This window comes from Lethenteron reissneri, chromosome 16 (assembly GCF_015708825.2).
Source record: "Lethenteron reissneri isolate LAM-NWPU_2019-01 chromosome 16, ASM1570882v1, whole genome shotgun sequence".
Lineage (NCBI taxonomy): Eukaryota > Metazoa > Chordata > Hyperoartia > Petromyzontiformes > Petromyzontidae > Lethenteron > Lethenteron reissneri.
The window spans coordinates 12,899,637-12,917,256 of NC_083794.1; positions in this window are offsets into that span (position 1 = coordinate 12,899,637).

A 17,620-nucleotide genomic window follows, 5' to 3' on the forward strand; every position below is an offset into this window, starting at 1 on the left:
CATTACCATGTGTTGTGAAAAAAGGACAAATATACATGGGACTTAACCTTTGACTCCTGCAAAATGTTCCTCTTCAATTACCTCCAGAGTGGCCTGTCTGCATTATTAAAGCCACATACGTGCAGCACGCACAAGCAATGGAATCTTTCTGCCTCGAACCAAAAGTCTTCCCAATTAACATAACTCGAGAGGTCTGTGATATTGAACCCCGGCAGAAGCAATATCGTACAAAACTCCACGCATTAATTATTCCCCCATCTGTTCCGAAGCAACAAAACTCACTCACAATCCGAATCAGTTCCCTCCGCCTCGTGCAACTCCCAAAAAATGCCTTGTCGCTCCACATTACACGCTTTGTGAATTCCTGATTTCATTAACCTTTTCCCCACACAAATGCAGACGTCACAAACCCCTCTTGGCGACACAGTCTCGTGTAAGGGTTCCTTTTCCCTCGTTTCTAAGCGCTTATTTTCCCTCCAAGCGTCCCCAAGCACAGACCCATTTTGCACACCCGGTGGCCTAGGTAAATGCAATTGAACTAACTTTGTAAAAAAAATAAAGAACCGATGTTAGTATGTCAGTTAGATATTAAAGAAGATTGCCCAATAAAAATGTATATTTCTATCCATGCAGGGATTTAAGCACGTGTCCGTAAAGCTGTAATTTCACACCCCTATTTGTGCACCCATGCTCCACATAAAATAAAATACGGCTTGGAAATTAACGCAAACCCTAACATATATATATAGTAACATAACAGTGCAATACTCAAATTATAAAATATCCATTTAAAATACATTATGACTAAGATCGCAGGTCAAATTCAATGTCTGCTCCCATTGGAGCAAGATTCGAGCAGAAGGCCAGGCTGCTGCTAACCGAGGGCTCGCTCCACGCACTCATGCACCCCACTCTCCACCAAGCTGAATGTGCATATGTGTGTGCGTGCGTGGCATTGCCTCCAAACTAAACAAAGTGGCAATGAACGAGAGGCATGAGAGTTGGGTGGAAGCTGATTTGAGGAAAGGAGCATTCATCGAAACCAAAAAACACTTCCACCGCATAACTTCCACAAAAGGACAGTTGCAAAGAAAAACGGATTATCTCTCAAACACGTGCATTCGAGATGGAACTTTTCGCGCATTAAAATTCATAACTTTTGTTATAAGAGTCATTACGCAACCTGGGTACATCAATGCTTCACAATTGCCTCGCGTAGCAGTTAACCTAATTAGGAATGTTTGCTTACGACATACATGATGAGAGATGAAGTCTGGCCTGTAATCAATTTCCAGGTGATGCCGCAAATGTAACGTCGAAAGAAATGAGTAAAAAATATGTATAATGAGTAAGATGAATACACAACTACTGCAATATAGAAAAACCATAAAAATGCCAGTATTTTTCGCTTATATATTATTTTTTATTTATTTAAATTAAACTATGGAAAATGGATAACAATGTCGGTATGTTCGTTCTTCGTGTGTGGCTGAGCTCGCTTTGTTTGTCATAATTGTAAAAAAAAAAACCTGATATATTAGCAACACGCCGTTATAAAAAGTGAAGCCATTAGTCTGGTTTTCAAAGCAGAGTCTGTGATCATCAGTAAGTGCCACTGGTTCACCTTTAAGTGTAATTTTTCGCAGCTTTGATCATATCATTTAGGGTGTAGTATTTTTTTGGGGGGGGGGGGTTTCCAATGAATCCTGTGCTGGTGCTGATAAATATTGCTTCTTTCGTTTTGTAAACCACCAGCAAAAAAAACTGCGGCAGAGGTGCGGTGGTTATTTGGGTGTCTCCGTGACCGGCGAAATTGGCACAAACTCCTCAAAGATGAAATACAGTGCACAAATTTACGTGGAAATGGCGGGGCTTTTCGACACATCACTCCGATGCGTTTTAACATCCGTCAGAGAACGGGAAGTAAATTATTCCAGCAGCAATTTAATCAGTTTGCTCCTTCCCCCCCCCACCCATGAATCTTACATTTGCCACCCCAACCCCAACCCCCGCCTCACAAGCCCCCACCTCACAAGCCCCCACCCTTAAAGCTCCCACTACAAATCCTTTAAATCAAAGGCCAGGCTGCTTGTCCTCTTGCGAAGGGGTGATTTATCGCTAAGCAATTTTGGATGCAGAGACGCAGAGTGTCAGCATTCTGAAACGACAGATTTTCCAGAAAACAAGGTCCAGTGGTGACACTCTTTAGAAGAGGTAGAACAACAACAACAACAAGGCATCTGCTGTGCCAAACTAAACATATTAAAGGAGAATTTCACGATTAAAACATGCGCGCAGACACATGTCTAATTGTCGACATCACATTTTTGGAAGGTAATCTGATATCGAACTATTTTTATTTACAAAAAACTCGACACGTCCATCAATAGCACTACCCTTAAGAGGAATACACATATAATAGGTGATGATTTGGGGGAATGGACTACCCTAACGGCAGAGGGATGCTGTGATCCTTTCTCCAGAGCGGAAAGACCGTATCTTTGGCATGAAGAATGGTCAATTGCGCAAAATGTCACCTATTGTATATATTTTGTCCTTTGTTGGGGAGCGTTGTTGACCGATGTCTTTTACATTGGTTAATCTGTCATGAATTGTGCTTGTGCATCACTGCCACTGCAGGTATCGCAACAATGTCATTTAATTAAAAACGTAAATATCTAGGTATCGCTATCTCACATTTTGTTCTGCGCAACCTAAAAAATAACCGCAGATGCAGCAACAACCTCCTCCTGAGGCACGCTCGTGCCTTCCTTCTCCGCTGCTTATTTTTCTCCAGCGGCAGTCTTGCTGTTGCGTGGCGGCGCAGCAGCGCGAGCATCATCATCACAGCCGCGGTGCGATTCTTATTGAATTATTCACGTGGGCACTGCGGGACGAGAGAGATCATTAGAAAATGAAACCCCCATTGATTTGACAATGAAATTTTTAAAAACTCATTTTTCACATCGCAGCCTCAACTCCCTAACAAAAGCAAATTTCCAGTTGATCGTCACCCCCCCCTCTCTCTCGCCCCCCCCCCCCACCCCCCCCCCCCTTTTGAAATTTATTTTTTGTTTGTTTTTATGTTCACCAGCTGCTGTCTATTTACACACATATATATAGGAATATAAATAAATGAATGGCTGTAAATGAACCAAGGTCCACCTATATTTCATCTCACCGAAATCCTCAGCACGGCATCCACGATTCTGTCAACTTCGTTATTTTCTGATCCATTGTTGTACTCTACTCATACGCTCCCGCATTTGTGCTCACTGCCTTCGCCAAATTTGCAGTAGAAACGTGTTCAACAACCCCCATGAGCTGCGCGGTGTTGATGGGAGGCCCTAATATAACAGTGGATTGAAAACACGGCTAAATATGTACAATGATGACATATATATGATAATAGGTTTTTACCATTTTATCTGGCAACAAAACAGGTGTTAAGATGTTAAAACACCAAACTGAAACATTTTTACGAGGAATCATGTCTGCATTAACCACAATGCTTGTTGTCAGAATGCAAACAACACCGTTTGAGACGAGGCTCAAAAGAAAGCTGTCTCTGGTGTAGACCCAATCAGTTTCAAGGACAATGCATATATTCTCAGAGTATGTTTTTGTTTGCATTCTGACCACAAGTATTGTGTTGAATGCACACATGATTCCTTGCTAAAGATTTCAGTTTGGTGTTTTAACATCTTAACACCTGTTTTGTTGCCAGATAAAAGGGAAAACACCTATTATCATATTTTGGTACTGGCAAAGGAGGTCCCAGTTTCTTGAAGACCTTGCCATGTCATCTCAGCGATGAGGTGTTGTTTGACCATACTTCACCACACCGGTCGGTTGCAGTGGGATAGAGTTGGCAAGTGTGGGAGTGCCAGACGAATGGTACAGATATCATCTTCTGGCCATCCGACAGCCGAAGCAGCTGGCTATGACAATGTGTGTGCTTGTCATCGGCTTTCTAAGTGCTTCTCAGACTCAACCCTGCCAAATCAGTGAAATCATATTTTTAAAAAATGAAATATATAAATATATGTGTGTATTATTAATATGCTTGTTTACCCAGGAAAGCCTCACTCAGTCTCATTACTTTTTTGGAAGGCTCCTGCCAAGTTTCCGAAGTAGAGGAGGCACCACGCTAAGGTGTGTAATGGCAATTGAATAATTCGCAGGAATTTTCTTTTTAGCACGGAGATATTGGGCCAATGCAGTACCATAAATAGGATGAGTTCTTCAAAATTCTGCCAATAGGCCGATGATGCTGGTGGTAATCAACAGCGAAAGGTCGCACTAAAAATTGAAAATGTTGCGAGTTTTCTCTCTAATAAAGACAAAGATCCCCCTCATAGCCTCAGCAGACTGTTGGGGCAAGTGCCGTTAGCGAGCACCTATGAAGGCCAGCACGGCACTACGAGGGGGTGGGTGGCCAACACCACGCCCGGCCGCCTTTGTCTCCCGAGTGGCGATGTTTGCACATCGCACCAGGTACTCATTTGAGGATGAGTCGACCTAGGGGAGGCCCGGGACCGGTTAAAATAATCGTTACTGGTGGTGGCCGTGAGCGGGAATAGTAGCGCAGCGTGCTAACCACCGCCCCACCGCTCTCTAACACACACACAGTGGGCTGAAGTCGTAACAAATTGTCACATTCTGTTCACGTGACAAACCTTACTCAGAGGGTGGAGGTGAGTTCAAAACACGTTGACATTTACGCGATCTAACAAAAAAGGTTATCATAACAATACAGTAGCATTTGCATTGCTTATTTTCTACTTTCCAGGTGATTTGGTATGTGCTGTGTGTGTGTGTGTCACCATTCAATGTTACAGTTTCCCGCGTATGCTGCTCATCCCAACTGCCTTTCATCTACCTGCAGAAAGAGTAACATTGGACTTTTTATTTTTTACAATCCATGGTTCAACTTTACACGTTATTATTACAATAACGACACGTTGGGTTCCCATTTCACGCAACAACATCGTCAATGTAGGCTGTCTAATTAAGCAATTTAAAAAAAGGCCCGCCTTCGGTGCTGGGACAAGACCGCTGACTATTCAGAATAATCCATACACGTTAACAAAACCCACCCTGTTGTGTTGAATTGGAGGCTGTGAAAGATTAGAACATTATTTTGGGACGTCTCGAAAATTGCGCCATGACTCTACAAAGGAAGTGCACGTACGTTGGACACGTCCAACGGCGAACCTTCAAACAGAGCCGCTCGCAAACAGACACACACACACAGCACGCACATATTTGCGAGCGCGTGTGTGTGTCTCAATGGCAGCTGATTACGCTTTGAGGTAGTCACAATCAGGAGGTCTGATCGGCACGGTGGAATAGGATCGATTCCAAACTAATGAGGTGGCTATGGCGAGCTGTCAGGCCACGCACAATCAGATGTGTTTGTTATTGGGCACTAAGGTGGGAAGGCTCTTCAGGTGAATCATACGTGTTGTCACGGTGGTGAGAACACAAGGGGTGTGGAATTTTGTGGAAAGGGGGCAGTTGTTTATTTATTTTTTGACACCTGAGGGCAGTTTCATACTTGGACGCATTTTTGACCAATCATATTGGAAGACCTTTTATTTTTACCCGCAAGATTTAAAAAAAAAATGACACGTTTTTTTCTTTTTAACTGGAGTTTCAATACCCACAGAGGACCTACTTGGGCAATTCATTTTAAGTGTCGTTGATTGCGACCGAAAACAGTGAAGCCCTCGAGAGTACGTAATCTAAATGGGGGAAGACGCTCAAAGCTTTGTGAGAAATGTAATTGCAATTATGATCTTCTGTTAACATCAATCCTCCCTTGTTTGGATATACAGTGCACACACACACATCATACAACATACATGTATATAACAAATAGTTAGGCTTTACACACGCAGCATGCATATGTGCCGCATCTAAAATATGAAGAAAAACACAGCACAGAGACAGGGATACGAGCAGCGTGATTTATACACAATCGCGGGAGAGCATTTTGTTTTATGTCCGTGATGTCTAGTAACTGCCGTGCAATAACTATTGGCAATGCAGCAATGAGGGTAAGGATTTTTTGAATGACAAATAATAGAGCTAGTGGGAGGTCAAAGTGTAAAAAAACGTAAAATGCCAGAGCGTAATTGCTTCGTTTTATATTATTGATAATTTAAGCATGGGCGACAGCGATAGGCTGAGACAAGCAACATGTAAGACATGAACTCCTGTGACCTAAAAGCATGCTGGACATGCATGTGTGGACACATGTACATTTTCCGTGGCTGTGAGTTCGTTATTACATGTGCTAACTTACACATAAGTGCTTGTATATAGCATGCGTGTGCGTGAATGTGTGTAAAGTGGTACCAAAGGTGCTCGCTAACAGCACTTGCCTCAGCTATATGTTAAAGCAATGGGGGGGGTGGGAGGTCATTGCCTTTGTGTGTGGAGTGGTAGCATCGTGCTTAGCGTAATGCACAATAAACGTGGCATCCCGAGTTAGATTCCCGGCCATGGTTGAAATCAGTGGTGATTAATTGAAGCTGTCCTGTTCCCCGTTGGTCGACTGATCGTCAAATGAGTATGCCTGGCATTGGCGTGTTAACATCAGCACTGGGAAGACAAAGGCGTCTGGGTGTGATGCTGGTGACAGCGACCCCTCATGGATAGTGCCAGACTTTACGGGTGCTGCTGGACATCTGTAAAAAATTAACCGGTAAAAACAAAGTTTTTCACTATAAATCCTTTATATGCGTGGCATCGGTTTTATTTTATTATTCATTTCTGTTTTTCTTGAGTAAGAGTTTCATTTTTATCACATTGGTATTTTAAATTAAATATGAAAAAAAATCCTAAAAAGTGGAAAATTTTGGGGAAAAAAATTTCACGAGTCTGTGTGCAAAATGTCAGCTCGATTGGATCACGGGAAGTGGGTTAAAAAAACGACCGAAATATTTGCACGGTCGTAAGCGCGCAAGCAAGTGAACTTAATATAAAGGATTTTAAAAGAGCTTTATAGCTCATTGGATTAAATACATATTGTGATTCTGAGGCGCTCACTAACGGGGCTATATGGGGGTGGTCGTTGTCCTTGCATATGTGCATACTTTAACCTTGTTTTTCTCTCTCTGGATGCCGCATGTAGATAGAGGACAGTGCACCTAGATCTTACAATAAAAATTTCAACATTTACGGGGGGAAAATTCCACACAAAAATCTATCTCTACAAATGAAATAGGAGAAAAAATACAGATTGTGTGTGGGCTCCTTTAAATGTCTCGTCTTGTTTGAAATTCCACAAGCGGTTGAACCTTTCTAATAGGGTACGACTTCTTTCTCCCATGGGCTCGTGGTAAGGTTAACGCAGAGATACCCAGTGGTAAAAATAAATCTTCTTCTTGCCGTTCCAAGGTAGTCATTTAAAATAAAATGAAAGTGTTGCAATATTCACAGTTTCGTGATAAATTATCCCTGTGACCCAAGATGTAGGTTTTTTTTCTCTCTCTCTTCTCTCTTCTCAAGTGTCCCACGATAGGCTGGTTAATTCAGATGAGATGCAGCTGAGCGGAGACAACGTTGGGATTTGCTGCACCTTTCCTGATAATACGATTCGCGTGGCTTTTGAGTTGTACTTGGTGCGTCAGCGTGGTTGTAGATTATCTTGCATTTGTTTGAGTTGAGGGCCTTGAGGGATGATGGCAAAGGAAGCAATAATTTTCCACCGTCAAATTAAATTTGTTAAAGCAAGGATACATTTTTAACAGCTGCTTAAGGTGGCATTAACCTCTGGATGAACCATTATGAACATCGTTTTCAATTTGTCTCGTGCCTTTATTAATTATTCCAATATCTTGAATTGTTTCTGTTACTTTGTGTTCTTGTATTGCTTTTTAAGTAATATGAAAAAAGTTCCACATTTAATGTGCTACTGTGTAGGTTTTCACGCCTGTGCTGTACAATTCTCAGATGTGTATTTGGGTTGTACCGCGTGTTGTTCAGGAATGATGTCTGATAATAATAATAACATCAAATGCCTCTGTGTCGATGCCTTGAATAGAGAGAGAGAGGGGGGGCATGAGCGAGAGGTGGGTCTGCTGGGGCAGCTGCCTCGACACAGAGGCATTGGGTCTCTTGTGTGACTATGTTGTGTGTCTCTCTCTGTGTGTGTCTGTGTTGTCTCTTTCTGCTTGTGTGTCTGTCTGTGTGTCTCCGTGTCTGTGTTTTGTCTCTCTCTCAAATTTAGTTCTACCTGATGACGGTTGCTTGTGTTGCAATCGAAACGTCGTACTCTTTATAAATGTTTAAGGGCGTAAAAAGTAAAATGCACACGCATTGACGATGAAGATAATGCATCCGACTCATACCTTCTTCTTCTTGAGTGCTGCCTAACGGCGTGTGCGACTTCACGATGATATTGGTCCCGGTCTAGCACGGCGTGTAGAGTTTGTGCTGTTGTTAATTGTAGCCATGTTTTGATGTTACTGAGCCATGTCGTTTTTGGCCGTCCTGGTCGTTTTTTCCCTTCGATTTTTCCTTCCAGGATTTGCTTTAATAGCTGGTATTTGTGGTCGTTTCGGGCAATGTGGCCTAGGTAGTTAACACTTCGTGCTAATGATGGTCTTCAGCAGTTGCCTGTCAGTGCCCATATCTTGCAGATCTTGTGTATTGGTGGTTTTGGCTGTCCATGGGATTTTCAGCATTCTTCGATACAGCCACATCTCGAAAGCTTCGAGCCTTTTTGTTGCTGTTGTTGTCAGTGTCCACGTCTCTACTCCGTACAGCATACCACGTTCATGATATTCTTTAAGGTTATACTACAGAGTTCAGAAACTCAACTCAAAAGTAGCCCAGCCATAGTACTCTGTTACATTTGTTAATTTCAGTTCATAATATGCATACATTAAACACCGAACAATAAATGAAATGCATGTACTATAGAAGGTCATTGTACATGTTTTAAATGCATCCCATGAAACATATACATTTTCATTCATGGGCTATGAACAAGGGCCATTGGTCAAAATGTCGCCACTAATATATATATGTTTTCTTTTAAGGCAGTGTTATTGCTTCGTGTGTTGAGTTTTTTGTTGATTGCGTTCGTGCGCCACTGCCAGTGCAGTTTAATCTTGCGCCAAACGAACATGCTGCGATTAACATCTGTGGATAATACATTCGCGCCAATATTCAAACATACGGTCAAAGATTAGGCCTGACTCGACGGTACAATATGGAATTCAAACTGTGCAAAAGTTACATTTCGATTGCAGGGATTCATCTTCTTGCAGGGATTCATCTTCTTGGTTCTTTCAGTAAAGTCACGTAGAAGGGAAATAATAAAATAATAAAAATAAAACATAATAAAATAATTCTCACGACGTTTCAGCCACAACGCAAGCAGCCATCCTCAGGTGAAGAACAGGTCTGTCGGAAAGACAGTGTCTGACACTGTTCTTCACCTGAGGACGGCTGCTTGCGTTGTGGCCGAAACGTCGTGAGAATTATTTTATTATGTTTTATGTGTATTATTTTATTATTTCCCTTCTACGTGACTTTACCGAAAGAACCAAGAAGATGTGCAAAAGTTGGCTTTGGTAGGAAGCGGCCACCAGAAGGGATGATGGATAGAGGTCAAGAATAATAAGGTTCACAGTGGCAGCCACGGAACTGGAACGCAAAGGATTCTGGGTGAATCGTTGCACTGCAGGACGATGAGAGGTAGTGGCGGTCATCCAGCAGTGGATTGACCATGTCTGATAATAACGATGGCCAAAATACCAAACACATATTTCAAATATTCGAGGTACTATTCTTCTTTGGTACGCAGATAGACATGGTTATTTTGTTTTCACTTTGGAAAGCAGGTTGTGAAACTACAGTAAAAAGATGAACATTCATTCGGTTTGGCAAAGGGAACATTGCGTTCTCATTAACAAGATCATTAATGGGTTTTTGATCCAATAGAGACTTTTGTACACATACAGTAGAGTCTTATTAGATGAGTGTTAGAAAGCATTTCGCTGTATTCCTTGACAAGTCAACCTACAGGGCTGTGTGCTTTTTTACGGGGACACGGAGATGCCCACGTGAAGAATTAGTTGGCAATCAGTTTAAGCATGCAACGGTAACATGAACATTTTAAGTCACAGAATGGACCCGTTTTGACAGACAACCTCAAGTGCACAGTATGAATCCATTAGCACGTCATAGGGTTTACACTTAGCACTTTCCCTGTCTGCTTAACTGGAGATTTGAGAAAATCATTCTTCAGGCTTCAGCCAAGCGCACATGTGCAGGGAGAAGCCAAGCCCTGCTGATTATGCATTGAGCTGAGAAATTATAGCGATGTGCTTCACGAACCAGCTGCATCCCTGCGCTGCTGCCTGTTGGAAAGAACAAAAACCTCGTGGTTATTTAATGTAACTTATTTAACATCCATACACCGATTGTTTGCCTTTTGTTTCAGTATTATATATCTACACGTGTGTGCAGGTGTGTCTGCGTGTGCACAGTGGGGAGCGCAGGTGGTGCATCGGCCAGTCATCTCAGTCAGCCAGCTCATAACACCTTTGTCTGTCCCGTGATCTCCGGCCAGCGAGCCTTCCACACTTCACTTGATAGCCTCAAAGTGCACCTAGCATGGTACAAGTGCTGTGGTGATAACACCACCGCTTTTTGGCGAATTGCAGCTGTTGTTGTTGTTATTTTTTGTTATATTTTAAGTGTGCGTACATCATCATTATTACCAGCCACGGTCTATCCACTCTTAGATCAAGGCCTGCACTTTCCATCAACATAATTTTTATCGCAGTCTGCCGAGCGCTAATTTCCCACGATATAAATATTCTGTTGTGCTTTCCAATTGTGTCCCTCCAGCAATTGTAGTGTGTCGTTCAGCGAGCTTGTTGCATATCCCCTTGTGTATGCGTTGTACCTGCGCACGCTGCGTTAAAGTAACAAACCTCACGTACACCGTAGAAGAAAAACCCGCGGCGAGCGTATATTGCGCTTTCGACACCTTCCATTCCCTGCTTCCCCAATGAACCCAAGGTTCCTGAAAGAGCCGAGCCCTGGGCAGCCGCCAAGATGACTTTTGGGGCCATTCTGTGGCGCTCACTTGCCGCCCGTGGCAGAGGCTCACAAACTCCAACCACAGCAGCCACCCCGGTTAATACTGTGTCCGTACGAACGTGCCATCCCCCTTCACGGTGCGTGTAAATGAAACATTTTTTAAAAAACGCCATAACGTGACTTGAAAGAGTGTTGCCATCGCGCTCCAAATATGGCACGTTTAAAAAAGAAAAAAAGTACCCACGAGTGAATTCGTCGGGAAAAACTACGGAGCAATATTGCCGCCCACCACTGCCAGACAATACTTCGTGATAGCCTTGCACTATAGAAAGGGCGCAAATAGCAAATGTGCTAAATTATATGATTATTATCTCCTCTTCATGACGCTGTAAAGATAAACGCACGGTGATCAGCCTTTACGAGCTCGGAGTGAAATATGTAAGGTTAATGGACAATGTAAATCAACTCCAGATTCTCACAGAAAGTGGTTACTAGGCATCCGCATCAGTAGAATTTATAAATTGTAAAACACTTATGCAAGTGTAATTATTACATCGAAAAGGCATTCGTAGTTTTTATTCCAGGCAAACCCACAAGTTGCGTTTTTTATTTTATTTTCCCAGCACTCGCCAATTTTAATATTTCAGCTCCAGCGATTTTATCAAAATCCAATACAATTTTTTAACAAATTAAAAATAAAATATCAGGGACCAGTGAACGTACAAGACAGCCCACAAAACAAAAAAGAAATTAAATTACTCGCTCCAGAAACCATGGTATGAATTCAGCAATGTCCTGTTAGAGAGTCACGCATTGTTGTACATCCACAAGGAAAATAAATAAATAATCAACACGATCCGTCATATTCATGGCACTGCTTTGTTCTGTTTAACCCTCCGAGATTTCCACTCTGAGAAAAGAAAATAATAATTTAAAAAATCGCAATCGCTTATACTGAAAAAACAATTGCCAAACTTCACGTTGGGATGAAGCTACAGCGGGCCTTCTGATCAGACCTCCTTGAGTGTACAGTAAAAAAGTGGGGTTTGAGAAACTCTAATTCAGTTAGTTTAATACGTAGGCCTTTTAACACGGAGGCTTTCGCGACCAATATCATCCGTAAGAGTTTTTTTTGGGTTAGATCACAGTAAATGAATAAATGTGTCGTAAAAACCCGCCACCACCCGACACAGCGTAAACAGTTACACGCCCCGTCTGACTTTTTAACACGTGACCTTCTTTGTGCACATGGTGAACCCCTGCCTGGTTCGACTAGAGCACCTACCTCGAGGAGAAACGCCCGTAATATCTGCACTCCAGCGAGAGAGATATTAATTGTACATCACTAGCAGCATTGATAATGCGACAGTGTAATTGTTGGGCTTGCAATCCAGAGGTCACTGGTTCAAATCTCCTACTTGGCAGTTGGAACAATAGCCAAGTTTCTTGACCCCAACCCCGCCACAAGCCTCTGTATACCCAGCAGGGCACAGAATCAAAATATTGATACTGGAGGAATCCGATGAGCTATTAAGCTCTTCTTCCCTTGACGGGTCAGAATGTTACAACAAACAATACAAAAACACGACGACAGGAGTGCAAAGTGTAGGACATGTAAGCAAATCATATAACAACAAAAAACGATAAAACTAAAAATATATATGTTAGCATGGGAACACCACAGTTATATGATCAGCAGGTTGTGCGTGATCAAAAATCTGGCCAGCATCGAAGAGTAGGCCAAAAACACCCTCTAGAGGGACTCTCTGGAGCTCCTCCTAATGGCGTGAGCAAGCAATTGCAGGACTGCACCTTGAACTGTATTTACATCAATATCAGATATATTATAAGTAGAGAAATTATTGCAATGTCCATAGTGTAACGATCTGAAGCCAATATTAAAACCATGCATTTCTTCAATACGTTGTATGAGCAATCGCAGTCACTTAAAAAGTATATATTTTCACATCCATCTTAACAAGGTTTACCTACCATACTGCACGCCCATGAAATTTCATATTTTCTTATCAACCTCAATTGCTGACTAATGTGACCTTGGCAATATTGTTAACAAGATATTTTGGGGCCATGACGAACCCAACAAAGTAGCTCTTTCTGAATTGTTGAAGCAAGTGATTTCTGCTCTGATCTATTATGAGCCCCATCATGTGATTCATGGTTCTGCCATTTGACTTCAAGAATCCAATGAATACACAGCACCACATTTAATATTTTATTCATGCAAAAAAAAGAAAGACACTTTCCCCCAAGATGCAAATACTCTTTTGAAGAACTACTACGTCTATAAACAAATGTATTGTGGTATTAAAATACGGTATACTTGCCATATCCTTTGACGTAAATGGGAAAAAAGGAATTCACCCCATAAAAAATATGCGCGCAATCACCTCCAGAATGTCAGTTATTTGCCATATGCTTCTGAAAAAATAAAGTTTCTTTTGAAAATGTGGATGGCATAGCAGGAAGTCCAACGCGCTTCATACCATCATTTTGTTGTACCGACTACAATCCATCCACACCACACATATTCGCAGTCGTCACCCCGCTTGTCAAGGCACAATCCTTCCTCCCGACAGAGCAATCAGCATGCACTGGAGATAATGAGCTGTGAGTCCTCGTTAATTGTGTCGATCGTGGGTTCCGGCTGTCTCGTCAATCCGCCTAACGAGCAATCTAAATGATCCCGCCCCCCATTCCATTATTATTTCAGATTTGTCTGCAGGACAACACAGCACCCACCCCCTCCCAACGAAATGCGACGCAAACCACAAAAAAAATTTTGCTTTAAGTGGGAAACTTGTACCTCAGATTGTTTCATGACTGTCATAAAAAATAAAACACCACCACTGGAGTGCACCACTAATGAGATAGCTAGGGCTCCAGCTCACTTCAATTAGGAGAAAACTTTTTAAACTTCTGTATTTTATTTTTGTATATATATATAAATACCAGATGCCATCCATTACCGCGCTGTGATATGACAGCATGAAGCTTTACCTCCGAAATCAAGCGTAAACAAGAACAAACATAGCTCAGAAGAAACATCGACAGAGGGATCCGTGTAATGGTATCAGTGTTTCAATGTGAGCAGCAATCCCTACGCATCATCATGTTAACTCTGTGAAGCTGTGTTATAAGTATCTTCATATTCACGACGGGATGAAGGCCGCTCCATGCCGTTCCAATCTTTCACGCGTTTGCAATGTCACAGTCCATCTCCGGCATATGAGCCGATCTCATCACTCCATCTCCGCAGTGGTCATCCTCACGAGCATGAGGATGACCACTGTCATTCCATCACCAGTCTTTCTATTGGCCAATCACTATCCTTAACAGTCGATGACACGCCTCTAATGTAGTGGTTCTTCACCTTTTACTGCAGTCTTGCACCCCCTTTGGTTTCTAAATGGTTAAACATATATATTGTTGATAAATAGATAGGTTTGATGAAACAAAATAGTTGTACTTATGTACCCGTGCCTAGTTTGTGTTTCGATGATTTACCTTCTCAAAAAAATCTGGCCGTGTCTCGCACCCCAAAAAGGGCATCTGGCATCCCCAGGGGGTGCGTGCACCCCAGGTGAAGTGTGGTGCCACGACCACAAAGCAACTCCACAAGCGCCGCGATTGTCCACTACCCCCCACCCTGAGCACACACACACACGCAGCACTTGCACCCACGTAGTGTCCTGGCGGGGGATTGCCTGGCACATCGGGTTTTGATCCGAAGGGTCCCTAGAGGGAGAGTCCCACGGTTTCCCGGTGCCAGGAGATTGGCCGACCCTCGCAGGACAGATTACATTGCGATGCCCCTAAAATTGGTTTGAAATTGTATGGGCGCAGAAAGAAAAAGGTTCCCTAGGCCAACCGCAATGAGTTACTCACAGCACTTGGGGGGAGGACGGAGGGCGGAACACTGAGCAAGCAAAAGCGCAAGAGCCCTTCCAGACAATGGGTAACCGCAGGTAAGCGTACGATTGACCGCACGGTACAATGGCACCCCGGGCCTTTGAAGTTAAGGGAATAAAAAGAGTGGCCCGGGACGATTTTGGCTTTCTTGTCTTCAACCTCTGGGCTGTCAAGACCCACTCCCTGCCGTTCTGCCTCCTTGAGCCGCTCGCCGCATTCTTGTGATGCCAGCGAGTGCTACTACGAGGCAATGATAGCTAAAGTTTTCTCTCGTCCTTCTTCCCTCCGACCCTCACAGCATCCGTGCGATGCCGTGGGTACAGCTTCGAGGTAGGTGGTAGGACGTTTGAGTGACTGGGTTCGTAGGCAGAGTCTGGCTAAGCTCTTCTAGGCAAAATATTGCACCCCCAGGTAGTGTGTATTTGCGCCGTTAATAAACTTTAGTACAGAGTATCGGTGCGGTGTGATTTCTGTCTGCTGGTAGAACATCGGCGTGGTGTCCGCGATTTGTGCGTGGCGCAACTGCGCGGGTCGGGACGGTGTGCGCGGGAGAGCGAGCGCAGGGCTGCAGCATCGGTGCGGTGTTGCTAATTCGAGGGTGTATGTGAGTGTGTGAGATGTGTGTGTGTATTGAAACATAAATGGCCGCCGACACTCGCGCGTCCATGCCGCGCGAGTATTTGAGGGCGGTGATGGGGTGCGTTAAACCCGCTTGCCGAAATTGATCGTGCTCGCCGCCGCCGTAGCATTAGCGCATGTGTGCGTGTGTGGAATAACCCCGTGCGGCGGTGAGCCAGCGATTTAGCGATGTCCCTCAGAGGGGGTGCTAATACGGGGAGGGGGCGATCGACGCGGTGAAAGAGGGAGTGAAAGAGGGAGTGGAGGGGGCAAACGTTGCGCCCCACCTGCCCGGCGAGTAGCGGTGGGGTGCGGCCGTCGGCCCCCCAGAAAAGAACAACCACTGCTCCCAATGTTTGTTTGTTCCCGGCTGCACGTGTTTCCGTTCCTCTCCATGTCATTCCAAGCACGCGTCTCTCGACTCCTTCTTTCTCGCGCTTTTCAGCTTTTGTTCCTTTTTTTTCTTCATCAACGCCTACGTTACTGATCCACGTGTCCTTTTGGGGATAATATACCCGTATTAAACACTTTCTTAAAAGGGATTTTTTTGTTTACATTGTTGGGTTGGCGGTGGCACACAAGCAAATACAACAAACAACTCACACTCGTTATTTAGGCACTTTTGGTTTGTTGACTTTCCTTATCAAATTACGTTTTCCAAAGGTACACCATCCTGCTTTTGTTTATCTCGTGAATTTTATCATTTTTACTGTACACGCGAGAATAAAATGCATTAACAACTGTACATATATACATCTAATTTAGCAATGCTTTATTGTTCCATTAATCATTGCCACAGTGCTGGTGCTAAATTTACTGCATTTATTGAACTACTATTGGACCAAGTCCGATATTCTGCCTGGCGCCTTTCATCAATTCATGGTATTATGCTCGAGTTTGGCTCCCTTAATAATAATGCGGTAAGATAATGCGCAATGTCAGTCATATCAACAGCGTGGCCCAAAAGTCAGGACACATAGGGTTCATTTCAACAAATCACATAGGGTTGGTTAATTTATTTTAACAAATGTTCAAACTGACTTGTTTTGACATAAATGCATTCATGAATTTTCTTTTGAAATTATTTATTTAAAGATTACAAGTGTATCTTTAAACATTCATTAATTACGTTTAGTCTCAATTCGAGTCTTGTAAATTACGGGTTTAAAGTATTCTTCTTCCTCCTCCTCCTCGTTGTGTCCAACCTATAAGGTCTTTTCTCAATATTCTGCACAGGCCACCGCTTCGAATGTTGGCATTGCCAAATCTTGAGGAGTGCATTGTGGTGCTGCAGGGGACCTCAGGAGATGATTCATGCTTTGCTTCTCCTGACAAGCACATGGTTCGGTTGCACAGAAGCCCCCCCCCCCATGATTTCATGAGAGTTGCATCTGCCGAAGCCCACTCTCAGTCTATTGAGGCTCCGCCATGTGAGCCATTTGGAATTTGAGCCAGATGTGAGCTCCTCACTGGGGATGATTCCTCGCCGGCTCCATTCAGCAGTTTTGTCACTCGATTTTTCCCATTCGTATTGCCAGAGCGAAGTCCTCGCAGATACCGGTGATGTGGTGGGAGCACAATAAGCTGTTTCTCGATGACAGACGACGGTGTGCTGGCTGATGGCCATGTGACGACGGGATTAAAGCGACCTCGCAGGGAAAACAAAATCGGTGTTAACAATGGTAATAAATACAATGTTAACTTCCAGAATAAACAATGAAACAGTGTATACGCCAGTGTTAAATGAAATAACCCTGTGTCCTGACTTTTGGTCCACCCTATATACATTTATGTGGAAAATGCTTTCATTTGCATTGCATTAATTAGAATGACACTTATTTATCAACCTTGCACACCAATTACACTGGTCAACAACAACAAAAACATGTTTTTCTGGCCTGGACTTTGGCAGCTGTTTAGACTAATTTCAGGGTGCTGATTCCAAATCTGATCTCAGATTTGCTCTATCACATCTAATTTTTATGGTATCGGCATACCCCATTTT